At 44.5% G+C, this 16,092-nt stretch overlaps 1 protein-coding gene across 3 annotated transcripts in view; it reads right to left on the bottom strand.

Moving 5' to 3' along the window:
* The window catches only part of FLRT2 (fibronectin leucine rich transmembrane protein 2), a 100,704-nt gene extending 85,707 nt beyond the window's left edge, over positions 1-14,997 (bottom strand). For 2 of the 3 annotated variants that reach the window (XM_019731120.3, XM_019731118.3), the window contains exon 1: positions 14,567-14,997. The gene's annotated coding sequence lies outside the window, so the exon portion shown is untranslated. Of the gene's footprint in view, positions 1-11,230; positions 11,361-14,566 lie in introns of those variants that run through there. The other variant, XM_019731121.3, reaches the window with a different exon arrangement.
* Between the last annotated feature and the right edge of the window lie 1,095 nt (positions 14,998-16,092).

Raw genomic sequence — 16,092 nt, 5'->3', positions numbered from 1 at the left:
AGAAGGGACTAAGGGTTAAGGTAGGGACATAACAAAATATGCTCCACCATCATCTACTCCTTGTAGCCACTGAAAATTTTGCTGAAAAATGGGGAAGAGGGACTGGAGTGTATTTATAGGTACACACACACTCCACATGCATGCAGTTGTCTCTGTCCATTAATCAATAATCCACCATGCAAGTAGCCAGGTGTTGTTAGAGTTGTTTCTTGGCCAACAAGAAGGATTTAAAGTCCAACTTCTGTCACCATCATGACCTCATCAAACCCTAGCAGTTTAGAATTATTGTGACCTTTCAATGCTCTTTGCTGCATTCAGTGTGCAAACCATGAAGACTAAGGTGGGTCCTGCTTTATGGAGACAGAGTGATTAAGGAGTTATGATTTCTAGTCTTCTTTTCTCCTCTCTGAAGGGCCCTGGCTCCTCAGATGTCACCATCTGGAAATAATGTGCCTAGGGTAAAATAAACAAAATAAAAACAAAGAGCAAAAAAATGAAAACGAGAGCAAATGCATGCATCTTTCACAAGTTTTTTGCTTTGCTCTCTTTAATTATGCCAAGAAAGATACACAAAGTTAATGTGATGAGTTAAATTTCTCATGCCATGGAAACCACATCTGTGTGAATATCTACTTCACTGATGGTTTTACTTGATGCCAAGAAAGAGATATCATCAAGTGAAATTATTTCTTCTTTAAACAGATCTTCCAGTGTGGCATCTGAATTGCCTCATGTGTGGTTTGGAGAGCCTGATGCTGATCTGGGTTGGGTTAACAGTAGGCATTTGCCTGACAAACCTGCTTAGAGGAAGGTAGGAAGGTAGTGGTTGTATTGTTTTCCCCATATGGGAATGAAAAAGCACTTCTGAGGAGCCACTCCCTTTCACTAGATTATGAATCTCCTTGTCTTCCGGATGGGCCAGCATGAGGATGCATTTATTCATTCTATTCATTTGTACAGAACCTGATGCACTGGGCTCTGATGTTAGCACTGGGGAGATGGAATGAATGAGCCAAGGTTCTTAGAGCCTACTGGGGTAAACAGACATGTGAACAGTCCAGTTATAATACAACATGAAGAGGGAACCAATAAAGGCAGAGAACAAATGCTGTAGAAGCCCAGAGTAAGGAGTGATTGGCTGGGAGAGAGGTGAACTTCATGTTGGTCTTAAAGGAAAAGAGTCTGCCAAAAAGAGAGTAAGCAGGTAATATTCTAAGGGTATGCGAAGAGTATAAGCATGAGAAAGGCCAAGTGTGAAGAGGAACACGCCTTCCCATCGTTGGTACATGGCTGCAGAGGGTACGTGCTTAAGGATAAGGCCTGTGTGAAGGTTTGAGATCCGGATCGTCACATCTCACATGTCATGATAACAAGGTTGAGCTTTATCCAGAGGAACAAGGAATCTAAGCAGTAGGTGACGTAGGCAATATGATGCTATTTATCCTTTTTAGGGAATTACCTCCGGCGATACCAACAGCAATCCAGTCCAGCGGTTTAGGGCATACTGATAGATGATAGAAAGATCACACAGAAGACTGTGACTACCAAGAGCGAATCCAGCCCTGACGTTTGGCCCCATTGAAGGTTCTTTCCTAGAAGAGTAGGGTTAAATTGAGCAATATTTCCCATGTGGCAAATGCATAGAAAAAAATACTCGCAGAAACTCACAAATGACTATACACCAGAGAAACGATTATAAAACCACTGAGTCTCTGGGTCGGAAAAATTTCTAAAAATTCTCTAAGTCAGCAATCTCCAAACCTGGAAGCTTTTGAGCATCTACATTCAAAGGCTTCATCATAGATTTAATAAATCAGAATCTCCAGGCCTAGAGCCTAGGAACCTGCATATTTAACCACCTTCTCCAGTTAATTCAGATGGATAAGTCAAGTTTGGAAGAGGACAACTCTAGACCAACCCATCAGATTTCTTGGTGAGCAGAGACAAGTTCTTCTTTGAAAGAATAGCCCAAATGTCCAGCAGGAAACTTAGCGTGGTGCCTTGTGCAAGGTAAGGAACCAACCTTTGTCAATCCTCATTTCTAAGCTCGTGACTTGAACGGATGTTTGCCTTGCATTCCTTTAAGACTCCGAGATTATTAGAACTGGGTTTTAAATTCCATTGCTGTCAGCACTACTGGACTTGTTCTTGCCTATTTGGGTAAAAACAATTTTTTAAACCACTTCCCAAAGAATTTTAATCTCTCTTACATGTGCTAAAGCTGTAAACAAGGTCTTATTGTTTTATAGTGGATGAAATATTGGTTCATAAGATACTTACTAAGATGTTAACAGTCTACAAAATATACCCTAGTGCCTGCTTCTCTCTTCTCCAATTTGATTCATTGTATGTATCTACATAACATTATTTCTTACATGACCTTAACAGAAGCTTCTGTGCTTCCAAACTTGGAGGTCTGGGGCATGCCTAAAATCTTGTTAAACATAACTCTCCTACATCAATAAATTTACAGATTCATAGTATCAAAAAAAAAAAAAAAAAAAAAGAACCAAATCTCAATTGTTAAGTAAAACGCAAATGTCATACTATGTATTCATGCAATTATAATGATAATTGAAAAATTATCCCAATATTGCATATTTTGGCCAGTGCCTCTGAGCACTGTATTTGTTCAGAAGTATCTGTCATAGAAGCAGTAAAAAGCTCCTGTACTTAAATTAATTGAAAATTACTTTCTAAAAGAAATATTTTCATACTGAACCGATAACCCAAGAGCACTATTTTGATTTTAACATCTATCATTGAACAAGCAAGGTATAACCATTCTCTAAGTACAGAAGGCGGCTTATATAAACCTACCAATAATTTACATGTTAATTTTCTACATTAAAATATCTTCATGACTCTGCCAAGAGTCATGTGTGAGATGAACTATGTGAAGAAAGTGTTGAAAATTCACTCTGAAAAAAAAACCTCTGAACACTGACAAAGACACAAGAACAGCTCACTGCGACCAGTATCATAGCCCAGACCAGAACTTGGTACAAGCTGCAAGTCACCAGTGGAAGGATGCATGGAGGTGTGTGGGTGTGTATGGAGAGGCACCGCTTAAACGCTGTCAATTGTTAGGAAAACTACCGTTAAGCAGGACCCAGCTGACACCATTTTCTGATTCCCCAAACTTAGACAAGTTCTCATTTCTGCCCTCCCTCCCCTCTCTGCCCCCTCTGTCACCATCAGCCTACACTGTGCACCACCAGCTATGAGCTCATTCTGCCACTGCGTGGAGTGCTTATTTCCTCTGCTGTCCTTTCATGCTCCATTACACGCATAAATAATGAAATTTTATTTTGCAGGAGAGGCTGCATCCTGTTAGTGAACAGGTTCAAGGAGTCAAAAGCTTTCTTTGGGATTCCAGAGAAATGGCAAAAATATTTGTAGAGGGAGAGAGTAACATAATGGAATCATTATCATGTTGGAGACAGAATGATCTGCAGTCAGCATTTATTAAGCTTCTACTGTGTGCCAGACAGGTAGACATTTTACCTAATTATCTCAAACCTCAGAAGAACAGCTCTGTGCGTGGAAAGTATTTCCTCCCATTTTATACTTGAGGAGACAAAGACTAAACGACACTGAAAATTTTGTCCAAGTGTACAAAACTAACAAGTAGCAGAGCTAGCATTAGAACCCAAGACTCTCCCTTTCCAGAAACATAAGGTTCTTTTCATTAATACAGTGTATTCCTGGGGCACTTATTGGGGTTGACTGCACTGTTTTCAATCATGTACAAAACTGTAATGCAATTAGGTTTTGTGTTTCCCTCTCTCCTCACCAACCCAGATAGCCTCCGTGGAAGGATCCGGCCTCTTCTATGTTTGTTGCTCCAGTCTTATTCTTTGCCTGGTACATAGTGAGTGTTAAAAATCATCAACTGAATGAATAAAAAAGCTTTCTTCATCATGTGGTGAATACCATCTCCCTGCACAAGAATAACTATATCCTTCATGAATACTAAGACATTCACACAAAAATATGTTCCCTCACTGCCTTTTGTGCATTTCTTTACTTAAGAGTTTCCCTAGGGCTTTCTTGGAAAAGTATACCTCCAATTAAAAATAAAGGTTATCTCATTCTATCATATTAGTGACATATGGGTTAAATTGGCACCATCTAGCTTAAAGGTATAACTGTACCCCCTCCCCATAGTATCAGAGACTTAGATTTGTTTGTGCATTTGAAAAATGTATACAAACTCCCCACACATATACCTACAGATTTTTCTCATTGTATTAACAAAACTCTTCAGAGGAGTAGTAAACATTTTCCTTCTTCAAATATTATTATTATGTCATTCAGCACCAGATTCTGTGAAAGTAACTTGTCATGTTAAAACACAGTTCTATGGCCAGATACTACTCAAATACTAATCAACTTAAAAAAAAAAAAAAGCAACTGTCAGACCTCTGACAAATAGTAAATCAGAAACTGAAATGAACGTTGCAAGCTACAGACTGTCATACATTCAAACCACTGACAGACATATTCCTTCTGACCAAGAATTGTGCTCTAACCACAGACACTTCACAGCAGTGTTTTCTGCAGGCTTCATTAAGTAACCTTAAAACTATTAGAAATTTACCTTTACAAGCACCCACATGTATACAAATTAGGGAAATAAAATCAACTTGAACATTTAAAATTAAGTGTCTCAGATACGGCAATTATAAAAATAATAACTGAACAAAATATGGAGAAATAAGTTGTAAAGAACTGTCCCACAATGTTCTGTGACACTAACAAAGTCAATATAAGGCTGAGCTTCAGAGATTATGTCAGTGTCAGAATAAATCATGTCTTTCCATTTATCGATAATGAGCTCAGGACATTTGCCAAACTACTAAAAAAGCAGTCCTTTGCACTAGTCTGCCTTACTTTGCAAAACAAACGTTTTATAAATCATCATATATCTTATTAACGACTGTGTTTTTGTAAAAGGTAACTTGTTTGGCTAACATAAAAACCCAGTGAAAAGGGGAAACAACCTTACTTCATAGAACATTCATTGATGGTTTCTTCCCCAAAGATCCTCAAAGGAGTCCATCTGTGACAAATTCGGTTTCCAACATCAAGCCAAGCTTTCAGGAAAGGAAAGTTTGGCCCTCGCACCCAACTAACCCCAATTACACTTGATCACTGAAAAGAATACTTGTATTAAAATAGAGCAAACTCACAAAAGGAAACAATGCACCATTAAATGAATGGCAGAAGTGAAGAAGAGGGCCACCAGACAATTTACTGGTTGGGTGATATCCACAGTACCCAAAAAAGCTCCTGCAGAGCAGAGCACTCTGGTTACCATTTTATTTATATAAACCCTAGAACTATTCTAGCGCATGACAATCATGAAGTGATAAATGTCACCAATTCGAATAATGTCTCTGTATGGGAATATAAAACTTTATTGTTATCAGGGTATTTTCACACACATTAATCTTATCTGACCCCACAACAACCCTGTTGAACTCTGCAGAGACAAAATTAGGTCTCCAGGAGATTGAGCAATTTGTCCAAGGTCATAAATGTAGAAAGGAGTGTGCTGACATGAGAAGGCAGGTTTTCTTTATAAAAATACATCTTTTCTTTCCCCTAAAACAACCTCCCCATTGCTTAGTCCCCGCCACAGTTAAGTCCCCAATCACAATGCCCACATCATAAAATTATCCTCATCCAGAACAGGCAAACTTGTAAATAATATAATATTAGAGAGAGTGAAATTCTACTTTTTTAATCTACATATTTGTATGATTGCTATATATGTTTTACTGTTTTAGAAAAAAAAGATCCAACTCTGGTCATTTTGGGTGGGTTCATAAAGAAGGAAACTTCTAAACTGTATCTGGAGAATTCAACATCTATGCAATAAAATGTAATGGCCATCATTTTGTACAGTCAGATGGTGTCAATGAGAACTCTGTGCAGCCTTAGGCAGCCCTCAACTTCTTTCTAGCTCCAGTTACCCAATGAGAGGCTAGGCGAGCAAGGCTTTCTCATACTAACTCTCAGAGGCAGTTGTGAGGAATAAATGAATTTCTGTGTGTAAGAATCAGAAAATGTAATAGAGGAGAGGTACATAAATGGTAGGTAGGTGTGAATGTACCTTAAAATCAGTTTCATTCCTCAGGGCCTAAGCAGAATTTCCTGGAACCTCTATGGCAAATGCTTAGCCAATCTCCTCTTCTAAACTTCACCTCCTCTTTAATATATTTACGAAGAACATTACTATCTCCTGCATTAGTCCTTCTTCAAAATATCTGAGTCCCAGCTCTGGAGCAAAGTGGGAGAGGAAACCATCACAGAGACTATTTTGACACTGGATTTCATAAACGTGATGCCCATAGGCAGCTGGGGCTAAGAGTGACACCAACATGTGGACCTATTTCGGGACTGATAAGAGTCTAATGTTTTCCATTCAGCCGCATGACCTCTGTTGACTTCAATGGACAATAAATTTGTGAACCGATCTTAGGAGCCACTGTTCTTTTACTCCCTGTTGAAGTAGGTTTCAGTGTTCTGAGGCTTAATGGCATATATGAATTTGGGTACCTGATATTTTTCGGTAGGTTTAAATCCAAAAGCCCTCAGGTTCTTAAAAGGTTCAGCTGGAAGAGTATTTTATCTGTGCCTTGAAAGCTCTAATAAAGAGAACTGAAATACACATATAACATATGACCTGTGACCTGAGGGGAACAGAAGACCTTTTGCCAAGTTTCTTGAATATTTCCTTAAAAGCAACCTTGTAAGAAAGTGAGAAAAAACAGCTCAGTTCTAATGAGCACCTAATAGGTAAGAGCACCAGAGATTTATTTTGTGAATGCTTCAAAAAATGGCTGAGGTCTTTAACCACTAAACTTCCAGAAAGCGTGTGCCCTTATTAAGTATCAGCAGAATAACCGACCAGTGTTTAAGAATCATGAATGTGGCCTTTTGACTTCCCAAATTATATGAGGATATTTTCTTTGACCTTCCCTTATTATAGATCCGTAAAAACGACACTGCTTTGTTCAAGCGACTCAGGACACATGGTGCTGCATGCTTCTGTAGAAACACATCCCACGTTAAATTAAGTTAGAGGTGGTATTTGAAAAATAAATAAATAACGAAGTTCCAATTCACTGCAAATGGTACAGGAGGCCAGTAAGTGGGAAGCCTGCAAGAAAAGGACTTCTTTTAGAAAGATGTTTTACAGGACTTTTTCTGCATCATTAACTCTTCTGGAATCCTGAACATAGCATGATGAATTTCCCTAAGAAGTAGCTACTGTTTAATTTTGAATCACTTCAAAGAGCCACAGCAGAAGAAATCAAAGAAAACCAAAAAGGCCAGTAGATGTGAAATTCGCCAAGGGGGGAAAAAGAAAAACCATGAAGGTTCTAACAGATTTTGACCATGTACTGAAAATACCACTGATTATTTTGCTACTACAGTGTTTTACTGTTCCATGTGACTGAAATAAGCCTCTGTATTCATAGGAACACAGGATATTTTTATTACAATATTTGTGTCATAGCTCCTTAAAAGGGAACATATTTTAAAACCTTGAAAAGAATCTGTGTCTTAAAATGGTTCTTGATATTATATGTGAGTGTGAGTGTGTTTTACTATAAACAGATACTTAATTGGGAGGTCCCATTGCTGAAAAGAGTAAAGAAGTACTGATAGTCTTACTCCTATCCCCAACATGTAGTTTTTAGAAGAAAAACATAATTAAAAAAAAAAAAAAGAGCAAAGCAATTTGGAAGGTGGAGAAAAATAAGAAAGTTGGCTGGGGTACTATAATGGTTATTTAACTGTAATAATAATAAAATAATAATAATAATTGGTCTTCAAAAATGTCTTGCACAAAACCTACGTAAGGGAAACAAAAAAAAAAAGAAAACCTCCTAAAAATTCCATATCTCCAAATACCACTAACATCAAAAACCATCTGGAAAATGTCTGATAATGGGTATCCACCCACCTCAAAAATTCAGTAAACTTTGTCTTCAGTTACCGTTTAGAATAATCAACTCAAATTGAGATTCCGATGTGAAAACCCTGAGAAGACAAAGCTGGATTAAGAATCAGATTTTAGGTCTCCTTAAAAGACTATCTGTTTATAGACACCCTTCTCATACCCCACTTTGCCTTTGATCCGTACAGTAAGTCACAGAAGCACAGCTGAATTTAAAGACATACACACACTGCTGCTATGAAGTCCAGTTACCACATATATGTTCTGAGCTTGAATCAAGCTTCCCTGAGGGGCAATAAAATTTCACTAACATCCAGCAGCACTGTGAGTCTCAAAACATTAGTCTACCTGACTGTACAATCCTTTTATTGGCAGAGGAGAGCACGGGTTTTATTGATGTGGATTGTATTGTCAGTGCTCTATGGAAGAACCATTTAGCAGCCTATTAGCCTGTAACATTTTTATTACTGTTGTTAAATATCATTCCCCATACTGAACGCTGAAATGGAAAAATCAAGCTCAAAAATCTAAATATCCAGAAAGAACTACAGAGCTGTTGGCTTCCCCGCCCCCCACATAATCTGCAGACTCTGATGAGAAGAAAGGAAAACAATGAGTATTCACTTCTCGCAGACAGAGGTCACTAATGGACTGAATTCAAATCACCAAGGCAGTAACCACAAAGTTATTAAAGTAATCTAGTGAAAAATGAACTTGAATTGAAATTAAAGACACCAAAAGATGATTATCCTGGAAGGTCTGACCTGAATAGAAATAAAATGACATCACCTTGACCTTTTCGGAATCTTCCAAAACCAAGAGCCACCCTGTCAGTCACCTTTGCTGTTTTCTAACTTCAGTATAGAAGCAGCAATTCTTCCTTGTAGAATACAAAGCTGAAGAGTCAAACTAGGTCCGATGCTCATGCTGGGTCTCTACAGATTAAGACTCTGGACTTGTACATATTTGAGCCTTTCTTGAAACCACAGCCTCAAACTGGGAAGATATAAGGGAGCTATGTCTAAATCCTAAATCAAACTCTCCGACAGGCCAGAATATAAATGTAACAGGCATCAGGGGACGTTCAAATTAGACCCAGCCTGTCAAAATCGAACTCCGGTAAAATCACATCATCTGAAATCTAGCATACAGGAAAAATCATGACAGTCTTGGGGACCCCAAGGTGCCCAGCATGGAGTCATTTGGGAATCTACTTTCTTCTGTTAAAAGCATCCCCTGGAATTTCTAAACCCACAATGAAACTACTTACATGTTAAGACATGGGCATTAAAAAAAACCCAGCATTCCTTCCATGCTATATGCTAGCTTTGTAATAGTTTCTGCTATAGTACAGCTAGCCCAATTCTTTTTACAATTTCTTGTACCTACTGGCAGAGACAGGGAATCATGTTTGAAATTCCATCTTGCAACCTCCTCCAGTCACAGATATTTGCAACTCAACCTGACAGTATGGTGTTGAACTGTCCACTGTGATTATTAAAAATCCTAAATGGTTTAACCCTATCCTGTCCGGGCCTTTGAGGAGGGGAGGAAGAAAGCTTGTATTTGGGGGAGCAATAATGTTGTAAAGAAATAAGCAACTTTTCATGGTATGTGTATTACCCAACGATTTATTGTCTTCTAATATGGTGGCCTGTCAATCTTATGGATCTGGTGCATGTTGCTTAGCGATTAAAAAAAATGTCCAGTTCTAACACTGACTTAAAATTATACATTAATACTGCAACCACCAAATATGTCCCTGGACAAATACCAAACTGCATTCTATTTACCTCAAAATGTTTGGGGTATCCTTTCACTGTAGATTTAAGAAGGTCATGCCACTTATATCTACAGACAATATCTTCCCGATATGGAAGCTAGCCTTCATATTAGCTTTTTGGGTAGGAGAAAAGTTAGACATAATAAATTTAGCAATAAGCCTGAGAGTAAGTGGACATGCCCCAAAGCTCCCTGAAACCCTGGGTGATAAAAGAGCCTCCCAGCTGAGTTGGGAGCAATAGTTTCCACTTAGGAGAGGCTTTGCATAGCAAATGCAGCATGCAAAGAAATCTAATCAGCACCTTGCACTCCTGCGCAAACCTTTACACGGAGTTGTGCCTTGCACCTGATTAGCTTACTGTAAGCTTTACAAGAGATTCCCTCCACTAAAATTAATCAAAGCTCTTGAAGACTGATTTCCATTTACAAGAAGTCACTACGAGTTTCCAGGTGAATAAATAACGATCATAATAAAGATGATAGCAGCAAACGTTGAGCTGCTTGGAAACCCAAAAACTCGACTGTGCGAGAGGGGATGTTGGGGAGTTGGGGCTAGAATCTTTCCGCTCTCGGAGTGAAAAGCAGGAGCTATTTTATTGTCTTTATACTTAGCCTTAGTAACGCTGCTATTCCGGAAAGGAGAGCTTCTCTCCGTTGACCCCTCCTCAGTGAACACCTGCGACCACTCGCCGCCCCAGCACTACCGTACATCAGGCCACCGAGGAAAAACCGGTCTCTCTGCAACACCATAACCCCACACACGAACGAGCGCGCGCGCGCGCGCGCACACACACACTCACACACACACACACACACACGCGCGCGCACAAGCATTGCAAATTCACGTTACCAATGGTTAGTGCGTTTCATCTCCCTTCAATCAAAATGTGACTTCTAAAGTTCCTATTTTATAACGCCATAAAGTGAATGGAAGGAGGGAAGGAGAGCCCCAGGGATGTCAAAACCGGGAAGGATAATTTTCCCCCTACTTTGAAATTTTTACGCACATCTACCCCGCCCCCATTTGCTTTCCTGCGCCAGCCGAACGCGGTGGGCGAATGCGGGTGGGTTCATATAATTTTTAAAAGATGTTAAATAAGGGTAAGAGGGTGAGGGTGGAAGTGAGTGAAATCCATGCATTATTTCCCTGGGTTGAAGAATGCTAAAACCACTGACTCCACATTCTAAATTTCCAACGAGCTACAAGAGGAGGCACCAGCTGGGGCCGAGGGTTATCATCCATTCCCAGGAGAGATTCGCTTCCTTGCACAGCTGCCCCCGGTTCTCAGAGAAGCGCCACGGGCCCCTCTAACGTTACTGTAGATCTCTCGGCGCTAGGTGCCTGTCCCCGGGATCTTGAACTTCGCCTCCCTCTCACTTTCAGCCAGAACTGGAGAGAGTCAGGAAAGGCGCTGGGAGGGAGCAGAAGCCCAGCGGAGAGGCTAGAAGAAGAAGGTTGGGGGTGCCTGTTACCTGCGAAGGTTCTCGAGGTCTCCTTCCAGCCTTGGTAATAATCCCGGTCAGCGCCGCGTCCTCCCCCAAATCCAAACTTTTGCTTGGTCCTCCAGGTGGCGGGGGCGGCGACGGTGGGTGCTGCCGGAGCCCGGCCCTTTCGCCCGCTGCGTCGGGGCGCGAGGGTGCAGAGGCCGAAGGCTCAGAGCGGCGCGCGCCTCCCCGTAGCCGGCCGATGCCCGGGCGCCCCGCTAGCCTCTCTCGCTCTCGCCTTTCTCCCCTACGGAGTCGCGGCATCGTCTTCCCCAGTCCTCCGCCACCTACGCCTCCAGGACTCGAGCATGCCACTTTCTCTCGGCTCCGGCCGCCGCGGCCCCCTCCCCTCCTCCTCTGCCTCCCCCTCTCCGCCTCGGTCACGCCAACGAGTCCCGAAAGGCGGGCGAGCGAGGAAGGCGGCGGAAAGAGGCCCCGCGGCGCCGGGGCTCCTCGGAGACAGAGGACCCCGGGGGGCGTCTGGAGAGCCGGGCGAGCGCGCCTCGGACGCCCGGGTGCCCACCTCGCAGAGCCCTGCGCGTGGCGCTGCGCGGGGCTCGCTTGAGTGCTGCACCGGCTCCGCGTGGGTCGGGAGGTTTCTCAGACCTCACTGCTGCCTGGATGCGACGCGGCCCGGCTAATGTAGGCGCCGCGGCCCCCACCCCCACCCTCCTGACACCCCCGGGAGATGTTTACAGTAATGAATTCGCGGGATCGCCTCCGCGGCTCCCGCGCTCCTCCTCTCCCCCAGTCCCTCGCGCTCTGGCGCGCTCCCCACTTCTAGCCCTCTTTCTCTCCCTCCCTCGCTTACTCCCTCCCTCTCGGAGTCCCTCCCACATTTCTGGTTTAAAGAATGCTTGGGAGGCGCGGCCGCAACCCAAAGCTTTCCAAGAGGCCAAGTCAGACTCGGCTCTTAACCCTGTCCTCCCTGAAGAGAGTTGCCAAGCGCGGGGCTGACACCGCGGATGACATCGAGACTGTGCATGCCGCCTCTTCTCTCTTTACCCTGCACCATCTCACCCACCCCCCAACTCTTAGGGATAATGCCACCATCTGAACACTGAAAGCCGATTTACCTCCTTCCCACTTGGTGTTGTACTTCCAATATCTATTACTTAGATACTAAGACATGATCGAAGCGTGAGAATAGAGGGTAAAAATATTACAAGTCTCTCAACCAAGATGGCGTTATTTCAAATGCAAGTAAAGTTGGTGGTTTGCCCCCCACCCCATCATTAGTTCCCTGATCCCGGACCTTCTTAAATAACTCTACTTGGGAATATAATCCAAAATTGAATATGATTATTTTAAACACCCCATTTTTTTCTCCCTTCACGCTGGCCTCCGGAAAGAGCGTTGTTCACTTTCCCCAAATATTACAACGGACAACCAAATTCAGCCTCACAGATTTAGGAAACGGGCTTGACAGCTAAAGAAGCCTGATTTAAATACAGGCAACATTTCCAATTCCCAATCTCTTTGCAACAGTGAAAAAGTAATGTAAGAAAACCAGGTGCACGTCTCTTTGGAGGGGGTGTCTTGTTTTCTCCTCTAATTTCATTGCCGCAGCTCCTGCCTCCAGTAAGTTGCTGTCATGTTCTAACTAGTCTGTACAGAGGCCGAATCTGAACAGAAGAGGGAGAGCGAGCTCGCGCCAAGTGCTGGGCTGTGCAGAGACGCGCCGTTGGTGGGGCCAGGCCAAAAGTACCCACGAGCTTGAAACTAGCACAGGACAAACTCCCGAAGGATCCGTTCGGATAGCGCAGCAGAAGAGTTGGGCAGGGGCGGTGGCCACAACCAGCCGGCTAGGGATGATTTCTGGGTCCTCAGTTCAAAGCCTGAGTCACTTGGCACCACTTTCCCAATTGTTTTCATTTCCTTCGCATCCCTGTTAGGTCTATCGCCTCCACGCACTTGAGCGCTTAAATCGTGTTAAAACGACTTGGAAAAACGCCCGATTTGCCTCCCAGGCACAAGCCACGCACAGATCCACCCAGACGCACACCGGAGAGGCACGCTGGCACACACGACCCAGGCAAATAATGCATAAGGCAAAGATGGCTAAGAAAATGCTTTGACTGACATATACATAGCCAGCTTCTCCCCAAACTCAGTGTGTGAGTAATATCCGGAGGGTGGGGCACATGGCTGGGGGAGTTAATTGGACTAGGACAGTGAGTGCCATCTTGCTAAGAGGTTCCAGGAGCAAAACACCAGCGACGACAGCAGCGGTGGCCTCCGCCTCCACCAGCAGCTGCCGCCAGCGAGAGCCTCACACGCTCCGGGAGTTTCCCGGGCATCAAGTGTGGGTCCAGCCCGCCCCAATAACCCCCTTTCCCGATACTTCCTTTCCCTGGTTAGTGCCCAGACTTCAACCTTGATCTTGCCCCGGGGTTACAAACGAGAAGTGACCGTGCCGGCTGAAACCGAGGGGAACTAGCTAGAACCGGTGAGCGCGGTGGAGGAATCTGTACAGCCGGCTCCCAGCCCGCGCAGGGACGAATTGGCAGCTAGAGAGGCTCTGCTCCCGCCCTCCTCACTGTCACCTTGCCCCCCTGCACTCAGCGCCTAGAGGTGTTAACCACCCCCTCCCCGCGTCCCACGCAGGCAGCGCAGGGAACTCAATCGGTGTTCAGCTTAGTGGGCTGCCCGTGTCCTCACCGCCCCCGATGGCGCGCGGAGAGGACGCGCTGGTCCTAGCTCAGTGCCTGGCCACTGATGACCAGACGGGCTGGAGAAAGACTTGGTTTGGGAGAAAGTAATCCCCTCCCTAACTCGAAGGAAAACGAATTAGCATCCCCCGCATCTTCTTAGCCACTAATCGATCCCGGATTGCGGGCAGGGGGCGTGCTGGTGGCTTTAGACGCTTGCTCTCGATAATAACACTGGTGATATTAACAGCAGATGGAGCGGGCTCAGGGTGGGGACGTAGGAACGTTCACATTCATTCTTGGGATGTGAGAGGCTGGATTCCGGCAAGTTTAGTGGCTCTAGAAACTTAATTTAGGGTGATGCTTCCAGCAGGCTAGCAAATTTGCGTTTTGACTCAGAGCTCAGTTACAAAACTCCTTAGAGGAAGTGTATTCGACCTGCTAATAGACCTCTCTAAAGTCGGGGGAGAGTTAAGCAGCTTATTTTCTCTCTGGATGAAAGATAAAGACTAAAACATCCCACCCACCCGATGATTACCCCTGCTGGTTAACAACCACCCCCACCACACACACAAAAAAAAGAAAGGAAAGAAAGAGAGAAACCGCGTGGTGCTAGCGTAGTGGCAGCCCCGGCAGCTACTGAAAACTCCACCTGGCACCACAGCCCTTTTACCTGGCGGCGCGTCTCCTTGCAATGGGCTCATCCAAATCCGACAGGGTCAGGGAGGTGGAAAGGGAAGAAGCTGGCGCGACAGCAGCGGGGATCCCGGGGCATGGTATTGTTTTAGGGGTCGCCGCCGAGGTCCCTCCTGCCCATCGTTGAGAACTGCCAACTTGGTCCCGGAGCTGGGTGGACACAGCGGCAGCCCTGGAGCAGCCGCCTCGCCGCTGCTTGACTACCAGGACCTAGGGCCAGAGACGCACCCTGCGCGGTCGCTGCTCGACGCCTCAGCGCCGAGATTGCAGCTACTGATGTTCTCTCCCAGAGCTGGTTCCTCTGTGGTGACAATGGAAGATGCCAAAATTGCGAGTGACGGCGACAGGTTTCGAACGTACAACTAACTACAAGGTACCCTGCTGGAGACTGCAAGCTACTTTCCCCCTCCCCCTCATCTCCCTCCTACAGGGGAGGGAATTAATTTAACCCTGTGTGCGCCTTACACTCCCTGGAGAAGCTGGAATCGACTAGGAAACCGCAGGCGGCGGCTCCCGGGGCAAGAGCTTTGTTCACGTGCGTTACCAGTGGGTGTGTTGCTATCTGGGGGCACTCGCGTGGCAAGACGCCAGTGGCAGGCTTCCAGCGCCAGACTCCGACATGGGAAGGAGCCCTAGCATTTCATCCGGACCAGACCCAGCCCTCGGAATCTATTTTTTGCCTCCGGTTACCAGATTTGTTGAAGTTGCCAGGGAAGTTGGGTTTTATTCCTTTATTTCTTCCCCCCTTCCTGTCCCTCGTATCATTTCCTTTCCTAGAGGCTCTTTGAATATGTGGAACTCTCTGCTTGTTCTAACTCGAGCTTTTAACTGTTTTGCGTGTGCGAGACGAACTGTGTAAGGAACCCACCTACCCACGCCACATTTAAATGAAATAGCAAGGAAAACTGCCTCCCACCCGTGCATCCAGTGCCCGCATTAGCCAAATGACCACGTATTCAAATAAGACTAAAACACGGGAAAATGGAGAGGGGTCGGGTTTGAGGGAGTCGGCGATGTGACTAGAGAGATGGAAAGGTGGGGATGGAGGGGGGCACAGAGCCTTAGAATGGTATAAACAGGAGAACTACAAACAGGAATGACGATGCAGAAAATATACGAGTTTCAACATTGGAAGCAGCAGGCCAGCTTTATGCGCCTAGATTTTGATTGGCATTATTTCCCCGGCTCCTTTGGGAGCGGTTAAAGGAAAAACAAAACAAAACAACAACAACAAAAAAACAAACAATACAGCAGCGTCCGCCTCGGTCACCCAGATGCTTTGCATTTTGTAGCAGCTTCGTTTAAGTGCTCTGGACTCCCAAGAAGTTAACTGGAGTTGGAGACGAGTCTTTTCGTGGACGCGGATGTAAGTTTAGAAAAGAGAAAACTGACAGCAGAATGCTTCTGCTATCACCGTCATACCCAGATGAGCCAGAGCGTCGCCCCGAGCGCCAACTCAGACACCTTCAACCGACCCGTTCTTTCTCGAAAGAAAGAAAAATG

Source organism: Rhinolophus sinicus, chromosome 3 (assembly GCF_057876585.1).
Source record: "Rhinolophus sinicus isolate RSI-liver-muscle chromosome 3, RSI-T2T, whole genome shotgun sequence".
Classification (NCBI taxonomy): domain Eukaryota; kingdom Metazoa; phylum Chordata; class Mammalia; order Chiroptera; family Rhinolophidae; genus Rhinolophus; species Rhinolophus sinicus.
Note: the sequence above shows the minus strand (reverse complement) of the source record. Positions and strands in the feature narration are given on the sequence as shown.